The sequence below is a fragment of the Schistocerca cancellata genome, chromosome 7 (assembly GCF_023864275.1).
Source record: "Schistocerca cancellata isolate TAMUIC-IGC-003103 chromosome 7, iqSchCanc2.1, whole genome shotgun sequence".
NCBI lineage: Eukaryota > Metazoa > Arthropoda > Insecta > Orthoptera > Acrididae > Schistocerca > Schistocerca cancellata.
The window spans coordinates 596,728,817-596,747,424 of NC_064632.1; positions in this window are offsets into that span (position 1 = coordinate 596,728,817).

The following is an 18,608-nucleotide window of genomic DNA, read 5'->3' on the forward strand; positions in this document are numbered from 1 at the left end:
ATCTCCCCTTCCTCCTCCTCCACCCCCCTCTTGGCAGGTCCCCGGACTCGTACACGCTCAGTGAACATTCGCGCGCCGGAGACCATCGCCACCAGTGTTCAGTGTGTGTGCATCGTTTTGTGTTTCGTGCAGTTCCGACTCACCTGTTCACATGTGCCGTCGCCGTTCGCCGTGTTTTGTGCGCCATGTTTCCAAGTGCTAGTGTTTTTTCGTCCAACGTGAACGGCTTCTTGTCTCTTGTTTTTTTTTTTTTTGTATCTCCATGTTTTTGCCCGCCGTCTCTTTTTTTGTATGTCACCGCTCTATCATGTTTATTGTGCAACTACAGGCTGAAGAGCAGCGTACCATGCTGCTGCCAGCCCACCTGTATAGGTGTTTAAATTACAATAAAGGAAAAAAAAAAAAAAAAAAAACCGAATATATCGTGATTTCGATTTCGCAATTTCCTAGTGTGTGTTACAGCTTGGACGAACTTAATCCCAGAACACTAAAGGGGGTGGGGGGGGGGGGCGTCATTACTACTAACCATTTTATCCTTATTTTATTCAAAGGAACTCATAATTCATAGATTATGCACTAATTAATTACAATTACAAGGTCTCCAACGGTATGTCACATACAAAATAAGTACAAAATGTCCCGTTTACCACCGTACACTGACGATCGTACTGCTCAAAGTGATGACAACTGCAATCGCAAATTCTAGGAGAGTTAAGTGATCTTGGGTTAAATTACTGGGAGTGAAGCTGTGAGTTTTATATTTTTTGTTGTTACAAGTACTTGGCTGTTCTACGAATACGTCGCGATTTCCAGGAGCGTGACTAAGCTCGTTTTGGCTGTATTGTTCCGAATTTCTCGCGATTTCCTGTGCTGCTGTTAGGCTGGAACAGCCTGAATTGGCAGCAAAAATCTAGTTGCGGTGACAGACTGATCTGTAACGTATAGCCAGAGGTGTAGGTACGGTTGGAATAGAACAGCTTGGTTGTGAGTTGGCGAAGGGAAATTTCGGAAAAAGAAACTCAACAACGGCCGTGAAATCTTACGAAACTGGGTGTTCGGTGGAATTCAGGGAGAGCCGAACTAAAAAACGCTTCCTTGAGCCCACTGAATTTCGAATGAAGGAAGTGTTGTTCAGAATAATAAAAGCAAAGATCCCCTCTGGAACGATGATTGTTAAGTGCTGCTTCAGTTAATACAACACACGAGTAGGTACTGTAAGTTTTCAGTAGGTTAGAGTGAAACATAGTCTGAACTTTATAAATACGAAAGAGCGTTCCGTCCACACACAAAAGGTGGAGAGAATGAAATGGGACGTCAGAGGTGCCATCCCGCAATATGGTAGAAAGGCCAAACATTTCGAGGGCTACCTAGCTGAGTGTGTGTTCTGTCGAGTACATAACCAGAAATAAATATTACATCACTTTCTCGTTTAGGCGGGTAAGTTTGTCCTACCAGTGGAATTAAGATACAGCAAGTCTTTTGAAGAATGCTTCAAGCGTGATTTGCGGCTACAATTCTGTGCCTTTTTGGGGAAACTGACGCCTTCAACTTTCTCGAGATTACAGGTATGGTACAGCAGCATTTTGTTTGGTACTGTACGTTTTGTACAGTACATTGGAATATCCACTTAATTTGTGTTTTAACAATCTTTTCGTGGATTGTGTGTTCGCGCATTGGAAATGTGATGATATGTATGGCTGATTACATAACGTGTAATGTACTCTCATTCTATGTTCTGATTGGCTAAAGATATCACGTGTCCTGTGTCCAGATTGTAGAACAAAAGCACACCTTACAGCTCAATCTCGCTTTCACATTTTCCGAAGTTATCGTGCCGCATACACCAGATATATCGTGCTGTATTTGGTTGATTTCGTATTCATACATGCTTATCACGCAAATATGCAGTTTCAGTACTACGGCGCGTTATAGATATATCCTAGATAGTCCTGCTTTTCTCGGTTTGTTGAGCTACAGTGCCTGAACGTGCGATACCGATACACGAGGTATGTTCAAAAAGTAAGGTGGCTTTATAGTTTTATGAAAAAACATTTATTTACTCATCAATATTCATGGTGTCCTCTTCAAAGTAATCCCCCCTTCCCCCCAGATACAATACACTTGTGCCAACACTTATTCCAATCCTCGAAGCACTTCTCATAAGCACTTTTTGGTATAGTCGTCAGTACTTCCAGCGATGCAGTTTTTATTTCCTCAATCGTTGAAAATCTTGAGGCAAAAATTGACGATGCACTACGCAACTGTAATTGAAGAAAAAAACAGTGAGCAAAACTTTTGACATTTGATCGAACTTGGCGTGCTTTCTTCGGTCTTGGCTCTCCGGGATGCTTCCATTGGGATGATTGGGCTTTGGTTTCGACGACATAACCATAAACCTATGTTTCGTCACCAGTTATAACCCATTTGAGCAAATCAGGATCATCACTGACGTAATTCAAGAGCTCCTGAGCGATGCTCATGCGACGGTTCTTATGATCAAAATTGAGAAGTTTTGAAACAAGTTCGCTGACACATGTCTCATGCCTAAAACATAAAAAAAAAATTATTGCCACGAGCCGAGCGATATGCCAACATCCTCAGCAACTTCTCGTACGATAATTCGATTATTTTCCAAAGCAATTTTCTTCACAGCTTCGACGTTACCATCTGTTGTTGATGTGCTGAGGCGTCCACAGCGAGGTGGGAAGCCTAACACACACATCATTGTGGTCCAGAACCACTCGGAAGTGACGTCTAAATGCCGGACACGCAAGCAGCGCGCTGCACGCATGTCGACGGATCGGTTGCGTTTTAGCTATCGAACAAAATGTGTCAGATGTATGAAAACATCTTTCGCGACGCTCTGAAAGGTTTCAGAGTTTCGGAGGATGGCCTGATTTCAGGCTATTGCAAATCGGTGGAGGACGTAATAAAAATTTTATGTTAGGATTGGCTGGCAAAAATATGCGCCGGTAGATACATGAGGAACTCTAGAAAATAACTTTTTTCTGCTGCCAGTTCAGATTTCATTTTCATAAGTTTTATATGTCGCTTTCCGCGATCTGATTCCAATTTTTAAGTGAGTTTTTTTTTATTTATTATGGAGTTTTTTCTTTGTTTTCGATGTGAGGTGCTGCATTGTTCCATTGTTAAGTTACCTTTACTGTAATACATACACGTGGAATATTGTAATTAATGATCGCTGTTTACGAGGTTAATGGCAACTTTGTTTCAAAAATTCGCCGTTTGTGAGTTCGTCATCTATGTATTACAGTAAAAGAAACTGAACATTGCAGCAGCTCGCGCGCAAACGTCGTCTCGAGTAAATGGCATAATTTAGAAGACACACTCACATGAAAATGGGACTCAGAGCCCGGGAACCGTCATGCAAAAGGAAAATTAAAAAGCAGTATATTTGCATCTAATGTCATTGCCAGAGCGTGGGCTCTGTATTCAACGTAAATGTATCCTGTATTTTCCCAGGAATTTTGCGTAGTTCTTACTAATTGCAGTATCAGCTCCAGTGCGTAATTGCACAAATCCATTACTGCTGTTTTCTTTGTGCTAAACTTTAATTGGGGTACTGAATTCAGAGGTTGTCTAGAAAACTATCTATGCAGGGATATGGAGCTCTGTAATTCAAATGACTGTATGATCCTTAGTTTCTCATCTATAGTTTCAGCAATGTCAGTGACATCAACTATGAAACAACTTACATCAATAGCATTGTAATGAATGCCACTTTACTGCAAATGTTGCAACATGACCACGTTTGGCCTCCCTACTGAATTCTGAGGAAAGATGGTTAATGGATGCTGAGAGAGCTTTTTGTTCAGGATACCATTGCTCAGTAATAACTGTCCGGTTAATTAATACATGTTACGATGTTTCAATTATCACCACTGCGTAGAAGGCTGCTTAAATATGTGTGGATAATGTTGGAACTGTATTGGGATTGCTGGATCATGTTGGTAGGAGATGAGGCAAAATGTCTTCTGGAGATATTATCTCAGTTCTTCTACTAGATGGTGTTGACTTCTCGAGGAGGAGAAATGTTGAGGTCTGCATCTGTAACCTTGTCAGGAACACCAATAGTAGGCCTAGAAATAGAAGGCAAATTATCTTTAAGTTTGAAGTCTGTCAGTCAAATAAGCCTTGAAAGTGCTGTATTATTTCTGTTTGAGATAAGGAGGAATTCTGGCTAACCAGCTCAGATTGTGATTGATTTTGCTCTAATTGTCATTAGATAATTTCCTGTATCATACAATAACTTAAGTAAGACTGCAAGACAAGAAGTCGTAGCTTATGGCTTGTATGATGTGGCACAGTATGCAAAATTATGCTATTGTTTTTTTGTTTTTTCATATGATTATGCAGAATAATAAGTTGTGGTCCTTCAGGGGAGTGTCTCATGTATGTAATGGAAGTTTCACGAATTCTGTGAGCAATTCATCCTATCATGCTCTCTTTCCCAGGTCTTTGCTACAGATTTCCATCCCTTTGCAAATTAATGTGCCAAGATGCTTGCAGGTTTTGTGATTAAGCTTAATGGATGTTGTATTGAAGTAATGTAGTCAGAGGTCTTTCTTCCACTTTTGTTAAGAGTTTGACAGCCGAAAACTGATATTTTTCAGTTGTAGGAGAAAAATCTTTTTGTGGTTTTTACAAAAACTTTTTCATGGATGTACAGGGTTATTACAAATGATTGAAGCGATTTCACAGCTCTACAATAACTTTATTATTTGAGATATTTTCAAAATGCTTTGCACACACATACAAAAACTCAAAAAGTTTTTTTAGGCATTCACAAATGTTCGATATGTGCCCCTTTAGTGATTCGGCAGACATCAAGCCGATAATCAAGTTCCTCCCACACTGGGCGCAGCATGTCCCCATCAATGAGTTCGAAAGCACTGTTGATGCGAGCTCGCAGTTCTGGCACGTTTCTTGGTAGAGGAGGTTTAAACAGTGAATCTTTCACATAACCCCACAGAAAGAAATCGCATGGGGTTAAGTCGGGAGAGCGTGGAGGCCATGACATGAATTGCTGATCATGATCTCCACCACGACCGATCCGTCGGTTTTCCAATCTCCTGTTTAAGAAATCATCATGATGGAAGTGCGGTGGAGCACCATACTGTTGAAAGATGAAGTTGGCGCTGTCGGTCTCCATGTGGCATGAGCCAATTTTCCGCGGGCTACGCGTGAAACTTGCCCGCACGCGTTCAACCGTTTCTTCGCTCACTGCAGGCCGACCCGTTGATTTCCCCTTACAGAGGCATCCAGAAGCTATAAACTGCGCATACCATCGCCGAATGGAGTTAGCAGTTGGTGGATCTTTGTTGACCTTCGTCCTGAAGTGTCGTTGCAGTGTTATGACTGACTGATATGAGTGCATTTCAAGCACGACATACGCTTTCTCGGCTCCTGTCGCCATTTTGCCTCACTGCGCTCTCGAGCGCTCTGACGGCAGAAACCTGAAGTGCGGCTTCAGCCGAACAAAACTTTATGAGTTTTTCTACGTATCTGTAGTGTGTCGTGACCATATGTCAATGAATGGAGCTACAGTGAATTTATGAAATCGCTTCAATCATTTGTAATAGCCCTGTATTAACCAGTTTCAACTTTAATCAGTTGTACTGCTCATCAGTTGGTAACTTGGCAGTTCATGCAGCTTGTGTGAGTACAGTTTCAGGTGCCATAATTAATGAAAGGAAGAAATTAGTTTGCTTTTAGCACTAAAACAGAATTTTTTTTGTCTTTAGTTTGCTTATAGAGAACAGCTTCAGCTAGTTTCCTGCCGCATGCTTAGTGTTGGATGTTTCACCGCCAAGCCAGGCCAGGCAACGGCATTAGGTGTGAGAGACTGCTGCGACTGCCCGTTATCACATGGCATTAAATGTATTAATTGTTGTGAACAAAGTACGATTAATAGTTCTTCTGTAGAATGCTGACAGCCATTTTCTAGGATATATTGCACATCATGTTATGGTTAGGTTATCAAATGAGTTTAAATTCTGGGCTATAAAATGTCGTATCTGTCACAATTATGCCATTGGTCGCTTCAAAACCAGTTGTCAGCACAGCATGTCATATTCTTGTCATTTCATAATAGCCACTTCCAACAGTGCACAGAGTTACATGTATACGTCTCCCAACCATCTGTAATCCCAACTGGTGCTCTGCCTCTACTGAGCTAAACCTACTTTTCTTTAACATGAAAATTAAATTGAACAGCACTTACTGAGTGACCTGTTCTGTTTGTTGCTTATAATAAACAGTCTTATAATAAACAGTCTCAAAAATGAGATCAACAGGAAGTGCAAAATGGATAAGCAGGGATGGCTAGAGGACAAATGTAAGGATGTAGAGGCTTATCTCACTAGGGGTAAGATAGATACTGCCTACAGGAAAATTAAAGAGACCTTTGGAGATAAGAGAACCACATGTATGAACATCAAGAGCTCAGATGGAAACCCAGTTCTAAGCAAAGAAGGGAAAGCAGAAAGGTGGAAGGAGTATATAGAGGGTCTATACAAGAGCGATGCACTTGAGGACAATATTATGGAAATGGAAGAGGATGTAAATGAAGATGAAATGGGAGATACGATACTGCGTGAAGAGTTTGACAGAGCACTGAAAGACCTGAGTCGAAACAAGGCCCCCGGAGTAGACAACATTCCATTGGAACTACTGACAGCCTTGGGAGAGCCAGTCCTGACAAAACTCTACCACCTGGTGAGCAAGATGTATGAAACAGGCGAAATACCCTCAGACTTCAAGAAGAATATAATAATTCCCATCCCAAAGAAAGCAGGTGTTGACAGATGTGAAAATTACCGAACAATCACTTTAATAAGCCACAGCTGCAAAGTATTAACACGAATTCCTTACAGACGAATGGAAAAACTAGTAGAAGCCGATCTCGGGGAAGATCAGTTTGGATTCTGTAGAAATACTGGAACACGTGAGGCAATACTGACCTTACAACTTATCTTAGAAGAAAGATTAAGGAAAGGCAAACCTACATTTCTAGCATTTGTAGACTTAGAGAAAGCTTTTGATAATGTTTACTGGAATACTCTCTTTCAAATTCTAAAGGTGGCAGGGGTAAAATACAGGGAGCGAAAGGCTATTTACAACTTGTACAGAAACCAGATGGCAGTTATAAGAGTTGAGGGACATGAAAGGGAAGCAGTGGTTGGGAAGGGAGTGAGACAGGGTTGTAGCCTCTCCCCGATGTTATTCAGTCTCTATATTGAGCAAGCAGTAAAGGAAACAAAAGAAAAATTTGGAGTAGGTATTAAAATCCATGGAGAAGAAATAAAAACTTTGAGGTTCGCCGATGACATTATAATTCTGTCAGAGACAGCAAAGGACTTGGAAGAGCAGTTGAACGGAATGGATGGTGTCTTGAAGGGAGGATATAAGATGAACATCAACAAAAGCAAAACGAGGATAAAGGAATGTAGTCGAATTAAGTCGGGTGATGCTGAGGGTATTAGATTAGGAAATGAGACACTTAAAGTAGTAAAGGAGTTTTGCTGTTTGGGGAGCAAAATAACTGATGATGGACGAAGTAGAGAGGATATAAAATGTAGACTGGCAATGGCAAGGAAAGCGTTTCTGAAGAAGAGAAGTTTGTTAACATCGAGTATAGATTTAAGTGTCAGGAAGTCATTTCTGAAAGTATTTGTATGGAGTGTAGCCATGTATGGAAGTGAAACATGGACGATAAATAGTTTGGACAAGAAGAGAATAGAAGCTTTTGAAATGTGGTGCTACAGAAGAATGCTGAAGATTAGATGGGTAGATCACATAACTAATGAGGAAGTATTGAATAGGATTGGGGAGAAGAGGAGTTTGTGGCACAACTTGACCAGAAGAAAAGATTGGTTGGTAGGACATGTTCTGAGGCATCAAGGGATCACCAATTTAGTATTGGAGGGCAGCGTGGAGGGTAAAAATCATAGGGGGAGACCAAGAGACAAATACACTAAGCAGATTCAGAAGGATGTAGGTTGCAGTAGGTACTGGGAGATGAAGAAGCTTGCACAGGATAGAGTAGCATGGAGAGCTGCATCAAACCAGTCTCAGGACTGAAGACCACAACAACAACAACAATAAACAGCAGACGGTGTGCTAACATTGTAGCAACAAGTGGCAGATGCCAACTAACAAATAATTTTAATGAAGCTTTACCGCTGTGTTCATATGGAAATGGTTTCTATGGTTTTCGATAATTGTGGTGTTGATGTGTAAAACAGTAGTCAGCTCATTGAACCTATTGACAGGCTCGTTTAGCTTAATTGTCTTCCTAGTTAAGTTTATTTTTTGTAAATCCACATTAACAGTAATTAGATTTTTCTACATAATTGTTCTTCACATCTCCTTTGTTTACAAAGAATATTAATTCCACATTTATTGGAATCACAATACACCACTTCATTTGCCCGAAAGCAGTATGGTATCCTCATTGCACATGGCAGACAGTTCCATTTCTTTGCTAGATACAATAGGTGTGACATTCAGTAAAATTTTGCTCCAGCACTATGTAAAGTATATAGACAACCTGCTTCCATCAGTTCAGAACTTTGACAATATCTGTGAAATGAATTTAAATGTTTTCTCACATTGTATTAAGTTAATTAACAATAACATATGTCAATTATTTAACAATAACAATATTTGTGTTTTTGTCTGTGAGAAATATATTAACTGTTCCAGGTAAAACGAAGCATTTTTTAAGCAAATGCAGGGACATGTCCCTATCCCCTTTTTTGGTTGTGCATTTGCAGTTGAGAGTGTGTGGTCGAGGTACTGTGTTTTGGGGCCAAAATATTATAAAAGTAAAGAATGTGGTGTGCCTGAGCACTTGGTAATATCATGCTGGGTTAAGATCGGCTTACTTTCCATAAAACATGTTCGTTACAGGGAAAGTTTACTACATAAATTTTATAATAGTTCTTTACCCTCTTTAGGAAGACCATGTGACTCCTTGTAAGAGCTTGAGGATCATGGATACAAGAAAATGCAACTGCCCAGCTACTTTAAATATGAAGTGTATAAGGGTGTATTCTGACTAAATATGCACTCAGCAACTGAACACAGGGATACCAAGGCAAAAGTGAGTATCCAGTTTGGATTCTGCTTGGAGAAAATTTTACATTATCAGTTGACAGTATACTTTAAAATCTATATTTTTAATGCTCTTAATAAAATAATTGATACATTTTTGTCTGACAGTTTCTTGCAAGTCTACAGAAGGATTTGGCATTGCCATGCCCGCCTAATAGTTACCTACGTTACTACTTGACTGCTTCCCAGCAAGTGCACACATGCACACACACACACACACACACACACACACACACACACGCTACTGAAAGTGTCGAAGCAAGTGGGTACATACAACCTTCACTTTGCATCAGCAAAAGTTGAGTTCACTGCAAGATCAGTGAGTAGGAGATAGGATGGTTCATTTTGTGTTGAGAGTGCAAAGTCCAAAAACTGTAATTATGTTGTAAACTTCGATATACCAGATTGCACATGTGAAGATTTTCGGATATATAAATACCCATGGAAGCATTTCTGTGCAATCTCTATTTTTTACCCACAGTGGGGTTTTGATAAAATGCCAGAAAGTTATAAGACTAGCCCATTAATCTGTCTTAATGAAATGTATGGGATTGGCTTCAGAAGTGGCTCTTCAGTAATTTCATATGAAGGCAGTAGCAGTGACGAAGCTGTTGAGGAGGCAGTTGAAGCAGCTGAGGAGGCTGTCGAGGTTGAGGAGGCTGTCGAGGCAGCAAATACAGATGGTCTTGTTCAAAATCAGAATATTCCCGTGCAGCAGTTTGCAGCAGGGAAACTGTGTAAACAAATTTATAATCTCACATACAACTGCAGCAACAGTCAAACATTACAAAAAGCACTTTAATCACTCAGCAACTGTGTGCAAGATTTGCAATTAGCAAACCCTGAAGTTGGTGGTCTCCCATTAGCAGTGCCATCAACTTTCAAACAATAGAGAAGCAAGATACCAAAAGCCTTACAAGATCTGTCTTAAACACATTATAACTTTCCGTTTGAAGGGTAAGAAATGACCGTTTATTTGAATTTTAGGTAGCTCTTTGTATATGTAAAATACAAATAAGCTCCATCATTTCTGATCCTCGAGATGGAATGCTATGAGGTCTTTATGTTGGTCTCTGATTTTAAACTTTGTTGCACATTTGTATTTCGAAGTAGCGATAGATAAAAATTATAAAAAGGATAGTTGCTACATTTGTGTGTGAAAATGCCCTTGTTTCCTGAAAGATAACATTCCGACAGTCTTTTTGTTGTGCCTTTCTGTGACTCAGCACCTTCACTATTTGGTGAGCAGCAACAACTATCCTTTTCACAATATTGTTACATTCCATCCTGGATTTTTCATTGTTCATCAGAGAAAAGATTTTTCTGAGGAATTAAACAAGATGGTAGTGTAGAACTTGTGAATTTTTAAAATATGAAGTAAAAGATTTTAGCTTTAAAGTTAGGTTAATTCAAATATGGAACAATTTTGGAGTTGAAGAGGTGGAAAAAAGAAATGAGAGATATCTTAGTGGCATTGAGATGTCGAATGACTGATGTAAGAAAGATTTTGCATTTCTTTTTCCAAGTATGAATGCACTTGTTCTCACTTGCTTCAATACATGTTTTGTGATTCACATGAAACAGAGAAAAAGATAAAGACTGCCCTGTTAATGAACATGTGAGATTGCCCAATATCACTCTGACAGAACTGTGTTTCCTTGATATTGTATCTGGTCAGCAATGTCATTGGGTCCAAATGAAGGAAGTATTGGGTTTTTTAATTGCTTTCGAATCTTAATGTGTATCAGTTACCTACGTATTGGATATCTACCACCTTGATTCTAATGTTCTTAATAACTTTGCAGAGTTACTGCAGATACCACACAGAAGCAATTACTGTTACTGGAATACCAGTAATGTTTATTAAATTCAGTTATAAAGTAGTTCTGGGCATTGCAGCTGGTGAGCAATGTCATCAGGCACCAAAATAAGTGAGTATTAAATTTCGGAATTGTGCCTTGAAAACATGTGTATCAGTTATCTTCATGTTGCATAACTCAATTACTTGGTCTTAATGTTGTTAATTTATTTGTTAGGTTCAGTTATGTTTGATTTCTGTCCTTCAGTCCATGCGAAAATTCACACCAGATTGCATCAACACTTTTCCATTACAAGGATAGCTTGGGAGATTGATAGTATTCCTGAAGGAAAACAACCCATATAGTGTTTCACATGTGTATCAAACTGACATTTGTAGTGGCACGTAAATGTTTGCAACTTGATGGTAATTTTTGAACAGTTTCTCAGCAATCCAAGAATTTCTTGTAATGAGAAGTAGACATCATTGCTTGGGTAAAGGAAATACAAATCACGGTCAACACAACTACCTTATTGACTTTCCTCGGATAAATATTTTTCACTACTGCTACTTAAAAATACAAATGTGTGACAAAGTTTACTTACAGAACTTGACATAAAGATCTTCCTTATTTGTATTTTTTAGATAGCTCTTATTGTTTGACCCTTCAAATAGAATGCTATGACCTCCATGTGATCTATTCATTAGTAGTTAATTATCCATTAAGGCACAAATATATGAACATTACAATGAGAGGGGTCTTTATGCCAGGCCCTGTAAAATTAATGGCATCTTACTTGATATTATTGTTTGGAATTGATGGCGCAGCTGTGGGGAGACCACAAATTTCAAGGTTTGTTAATTGCAAATCTTGCACACAGTTGCTGAGTGATTCAAGTACTTTTCATAATGTTTCGCTGTTGATACAGTAGTATGTGAGATTATAAGCCTGTTTGAACAACTCCTTCACTTCATATTGCTGCAAAGAAATGGGTAAGGTATCAATGTGATGCCCTATATTTGTTTCCTCAACTGTATCCTCATTGCTACTGTCTTCATGTGAAATTACTGCAGACACACTTCTGAAACCAAACCTGTACATCTCGTGAAGACAGATTTATGGGCTATTCCTGCAGCTTTCTGGTATTTTATCAAAACCCCACTCTGGATAGAAAATAAAGATTACACAAAAATGCTTGGAAAGTTATTTATATATCTCAAAATCTTCACATGTGCAGTTTGGTAGAGCAAAGCTTACAACATAATTACAGTCTTTGAACATTGTATTCTCCATACAAAATGCTGTCCAACTTCACATTCACTAATCTTGCAGTTAACTTTCCCTGATGCATATCACTGCATGACATGTTTCACAAACTTGCTTCTTTTTATGCAAAAACAGTGGCACATCTCTGTTATGATTTGATGGCAGGATTCTGCCAACAGTACTTTCTAATTAGGCTTGGAAGAAATTGATTTCTTATATCCTTAGTAGCCCCATTCAAAGTCCCATCTGTATTCCATTTTAGGAAAAAAAAAAGAATGTGTACAATCTTGTTCATGGCTTCAACTCCAATTGTAATATCAATGGTATTAAAATTGCCCTTGTCCTCATAAGCTTCCACTCTCTTTTCATGTACCGATAGCCACTGCTGTTAAATGTACGGTGATGCATTTTCATTTATCTGAGAAACCTCATTATCTCATCTGTATGATCTGTAAATTCTCTGTTGGTAATTCTGAAATTTCTTGCCACATGCCCAGAAATCTCTTCATGTCATTTGGTATATATTCAGCCATCTTCCTCAAGCCTGTTTCTGACTGAAAAGGCACAAGTAAATTTTTGTCTGAGGAAATGCTTGATCAGTTGCACTTATCTCCGACTATAAGAAATCAGTAACCCAGTAGATGGGATTCCAATCCTTGAAAATGGCTAGCACTTCATGAATGGATCTCGCATTTTCAACCTGAATGAAAAAGAAAACCAAATAACCCACATTATTCTTTACAGCTATAAAAAATTAAGACATATCATGTTGTGGTGTTTTGTATGTTGCATATAACAACTGTCCGCCCCCGATAGCTGAGTGGTCAGCGCGACAGACTGTCAATCCAAAGGGCCCGGGTTCAATTCCGGGCTGGGTCGGAGATTTTCTCCGCTCAGGGACTGGGTGTTGTATTGTCCTATAATCATCATCATTTCATCCCCATCGACGCGCAAGTCGCCGAAGTGGCGTCAAATCGAAAGACTTGCACCAGGCGAATGGTCTATCCGACGGGAGGCCCTCGTCACATGACATTTCATTTCATATAACAACTATCCCTGTACTACTTCAGAAGATCTCTTAGCTAACAGCTCTGGTAGAAAAAAGTGATGATTTCACTCCTCCATTGGCACCTATACCATGTCTGTAATAAATCTTGTGATTGCTTTATTCCTTGTGCCACTCGTCAACATGATTCTGCAATCTAGTCTCGTCAAACAATTCTTTATTTGTACATTACAAGGTCCAATATGTGTGACTATATTTTTTTTTTCAGTGGGGTAAAATGTAGTATTCATTAGGCCTGGAATGTGTGTCCCAGTGAAATAATTATCAATAAATGTATCTAGAGCCAAATTATTGGCTATATGATGTCATTCCATGGTGCACCTGAATTTGTATTTCCTTAACATGCTTTTGTTAGAATGTGTGTGCTGATTTGCTGGAGAAGCAAAGAGATAGTCTTTCAGCTATCTTTGAGACAGTTAAAGGAGGTGCTTTAGAAATGAGTGTCCTGATTGATATGAAAAACAGTTTTCAAATTTTCTGTACAAACTGTAAACAGTTCCTCAGTTGATGATTGTGGAAGAGATTGCCTTAGCCACAGTATTGATCCACTGTCAGGTGGTAAACCTAGGATTTCCTTCCAGTATGAGCGAAGTCAAGTAAAACTGTAGCTGGAGAAATGTTTTATATTCTTAAACTGAGTATTTGTAACCCATTACGTTGGATCGCAGTTCATGTGTCAACAATTAAAAATGTTTCGTTCTTCACTGATGACACTTGATAGAATTTCAATTTTTGAAGGCTATTCTGTGTTAAATAAGCTAAATTTTGAATTATCCACTTAAGCTTATTATCTGCTGTGTGGAAGATGAATTTATGTTCATGTAATATTTTTAACGTTGATTGTGGTAAGGTGTAATCATATGTAAATACCCAATAAAATAGATTGATATTTATATTTTTTGTTTCTGTAAAATAATCCTGTAGCTTGGTGACCTGAGTTGTGTGTGTAAGATATTATCATTTCATGGGAAATGAGACAATAACAGATCAGAAATTGTGTGCAGAAGATACCTAATTATCAAGGCCTGTAAGCAGCTAAAGGTCTGGATTTCATTATAATTTCATTCTTCGAGAGCTGCAAGATCACCAGTGGTATCGGTACACATACCAGCTTCATACAAATTAAGGTTTCTACTGACGATTATTTGCCAAAGCCGACAAAATGGGCTGCATTCATTAGTAGTACTACATAATGGTGATGCTTCAGTAAAACTTTGAACCCTTCAACTGGTTTAGTTTAGCAGGAGCAAAGTATATTCTTCAAGGTATTTTTCACATGCAACTAAGAAACCTCTCAGCCTTGAATGTCACGTGATTTTGCACTCTGCCGCTAAGTTTTCCTTTCAGATTTATTAAATTTCTTAAAGAGGCTTCTGTTACAAACACTAGCAATCCACATACGTATCATATGTGACTGATATTCTTTATGTATCACAACCTTATTTCAGCTTCACTCTGTTGTTACTGGTAACTGTTATGATGGAAGAGTAGATTTGTGCCACACAAAGAAGATTAAGAAAAAAGTCATTTACGAACTAATGAAACGGAGGCAGGGTTCCCCAAAAGTATAAAAGGTGCCATAAGCAGTCACTTTCATTGGATTAAGTTCTTTCCATATCCATTCTGGAATTTTCAGCCAGCTGCATCCTACTGTAGAGATATGACAAATACATAGTTGTAAGTGCCTTGGTCTTGAATCCAGTTTGTGTATCATCAAAGTGTAATAGACTAACCAAAAACCTTAGTATTATATGACCAGAGCAGAAAAAACTTTATTAATGCACAAAGGACTGGTAACTACCTTCATGTATGGACCACTTTCCAAAAAATACACTTTGTGTCAAGTAATTCAGATTGTACATATTCTTTCTGAATATTTTTATTGTAGCAGGAAGAATGGGGATTGTTTTAACTTACCTTTAACCTAAGGTACATTAGATCGTCTATAAAATTCATCAAAAGAGTAAAGTTGGAATATGGGCTCTTCAACTGTTCACTATAACAAGAGAAATTAGAGTAGAATATTATAGGAGACAGATGAAGACTAGGTGGGAGACAGACTAAGAGAATAATTTCACATGGTGATGAAAGACCTGCACCCAAACAAGGCACCTAGAGTAGACATTTCCACACATTTGTGGAAATTCTTCAGACAGAGAGCCAAGTCAAACTATTCCATGTGGTATGCAAGATAAGAGACAAGTGAAATACCTTCACATTTCAGAAGGAAGTAATAATTCCTATTCCAAGAAAGCCAGGCACAGAAAGTTGTAAATATTACAGAACTAACAGTGTGGCAAATCATGGTTGTAGTTTGACACAAATTAAGTAAAGAAGAGTGGAAAAACTGGTAGGTGCCAACTGACCTCAGGAAACATTCCTTTGGTATCTGGGGAAAAAAAATTACAGAACTAACAGTGTGGCAAATCATGGTTGTAGTTTGACACAAATTAAGTAAAGAAGAGTGGAAAAACTGGTAGGTGCCAACTGACCTCAGGAAACATTCCTTTGGTATCTGGGAAAAAGTAGCAACACATGAGGCAGTATTGGTCCTATGAAAAATCTTACAAGTGGATATAGAGAAAGCTTTTGACACTGTTGGCTGGACTATACACTAGGAAATTCTGAAGGTAGCAAGGATAAAATACAAAGACTAAAATTTGCACACTGATGTAACAGTAATGTGTAAAGACATGAAAAGTGTGCAGTCCTTGGGAAGGAAGTGAGACAGGGAGTGAAGTATTGTAGAATGCGAAACTATGACTTGCAGGTGTTTAAAGGGGTGTTGTTCCTGTTGCACAGGAATTAATTTAGTGTACATCCCTTACTGTGATTTGTATTACCAATCTTTTGAGGGGAATGGAAATATTAAAGTAATGGTATACAAATTCAACAAAGGTTTTTAACTAACCAGTGTCATCTTCAAGCTCTGATGATTCAACATGCATTTAAAATGTTTGGCTGCATATTATGGCACTGTCTGTAGTTCTTGCCAGTTCATTACACACAATTCGAAGATTCAACAGTGGAACAAAAGACCTGACATAAAAGTAGCATTCATTGTTCTACCCTGACTATATTTTACATATAAACTATAGCCATAGGAGTTACTTACCAATTGAATTGGATGTACACAGGTATGATCAACATAATAAATAGCAGTGGTATCTTTAAGCTCTCATCTTAGCAACTGAAATGGCTACACATCTATGCTGATAACTGAAGCCATGTTTAACATCCTCAGATTGATTTTACTACTTTAGATTCAGTTCTCATTCTATAGTCCCAAAAATTGGATGGTTTTCTTGGATATGGAATATGTCAAATTACAACATAAAAAACAAAGACCATCTGAATATAACACTTCCCTGATCATATGTCAGGAGACTTTAAAGGTATGTGAATACATAACAGATAAACTGGGACTGCCAATATTTACAGAATTAATACACTCAGAATGAAATAGTTATGCACTTTTAACAAATTTATCATACACACAACACCTAATCTTCACTGTTGTGGCCAACTGTTGTAAAACCAAATCTAAGACATTTTTATTTAAGCTAGTCTAACAGTCCCTGTTAAGATATTCATTTATAGAGAAGGAGCTGCCTGCCTAAAAATCTTTCAAACTCTGTTTAAACTGTGCTGCTTCTGAAACAAACTTTTTAATGGTTGCTGGCAATTTATTGAAAATGTGTGTTCCCTTATACTGGACTCGTCTTTGGACCAAGGTAAGCAATTTTAGGTCTTATTGTTCCTAGTATTTTACTATGTGCTGAGATATTGTTTGAAAATACACACATTATTACTTGCGACCAATTTCTTTAAGGGATAAATATATACTAAAGCAATGGTTAGAATACCCACTTCCCTGATCAGATTTGTACATGATTATATGGAATTTACACCACAAATGAGTCTTATTACATGCTTCTGCAGTCTAAAAACTTTTGCTCGGTTTGACGAGGTAACTCAAAATATGAAAGCAAATGAAGTAAGCAAGGTCTTTTTTTTTTCTATCTCCTACATCTGACATCATTCACATTGCAAATACAAACTTGTTTAGGTGCTTCAGCAATTTTGTGGTATGCCCCCTTCCTAACTGAATTTATTACTGAGTTGTAACCCCAGAAATTTAACACTGTCAACTGCTTCTATCTGCATGTCTTTCTACATTATACACTTGCTGGAAACAAATTTCTTACAGGTTCTTATCCGAATATAGTGGGTCTTTTCAAAGATTAATGAGAGTGAATTACTTTTAAACCATTTATTAATGTCAATGAAAATTGGATTAGTAATATGTTTGTGCAATGTGCCAACAAAACAAACTTAGCATCTGGCAATTTAACAGACGAGAGGTCATTACTGTAGATAGGAATAAGCAACAGATTCAAGATGGAACCTTGAGGAGCACCATATGTAATTACTTCCAAATCAAATGAAGACTATTTGCTTACTCTGCATGTATTTGCAATGAAACCCTTTTTTGTTTCCTGTTAGTTAGGTCAGGCTGTAACCATTTTGCAGCACTGCCAGTGACATCACAATATTCTTATTCTCTTGAGAGAAAGCTGTGAAACTGTGACTTGGATGATATATTGTTTGCAGTCGGATGCTTAAGAAGATGCTTAGACACAACCTTTTCAAATATTTTTGAAGACGCCAGCAAAAGTGAAAATGATCAATATTTGATAGTATCTCTTTAACCCTCTTCTTGTATAGAGGCTTAACGTAAGAATATTTCAGCCAGTCTGGAAATGTTCCATTGATAAAGAGATTGATTAAACAAATAATTTGAGGTACAACTCAACTCACATGAACGATATTCAATTGCACTGTTAACTAAACCTGATAACTTCAAGCTGACAGTAACAGATACAAAGTACCATACCTATTTAAGAAGTTTGCAACACTACATGCATTTGTTACCAATGTCTCATTTACTTTAATTTGAAGTTACTGGAATTTTCAAAATTCAGAACCTGTATGTATCACAGCATCAACAACATGTTTAAATAACACATGGCTTCATCTCAATAGGAAGCCAGACTGCTACTTACTTTACAGATGACAGCAGAAATGATTTTCTTTCACTGTTATCTGTAAGGCAAACAGAGCCTGTCTTCCTAATCACAGTCAATGTAACATAGCTGTTACTGTAGTCTCTTTAAATCTGGCCATCTTGTCAGACTGTAGTGTATACTATCTTATTATTTACAGGACACCAGATGCATTAGGGTCATTCCATGTCAATTCAAACAATTTGAGAAAATGTTCCAGCTGATAGTCTCAGATTTGGCTGAAATTTAGCACACCAATGCTACCAAGTGTAG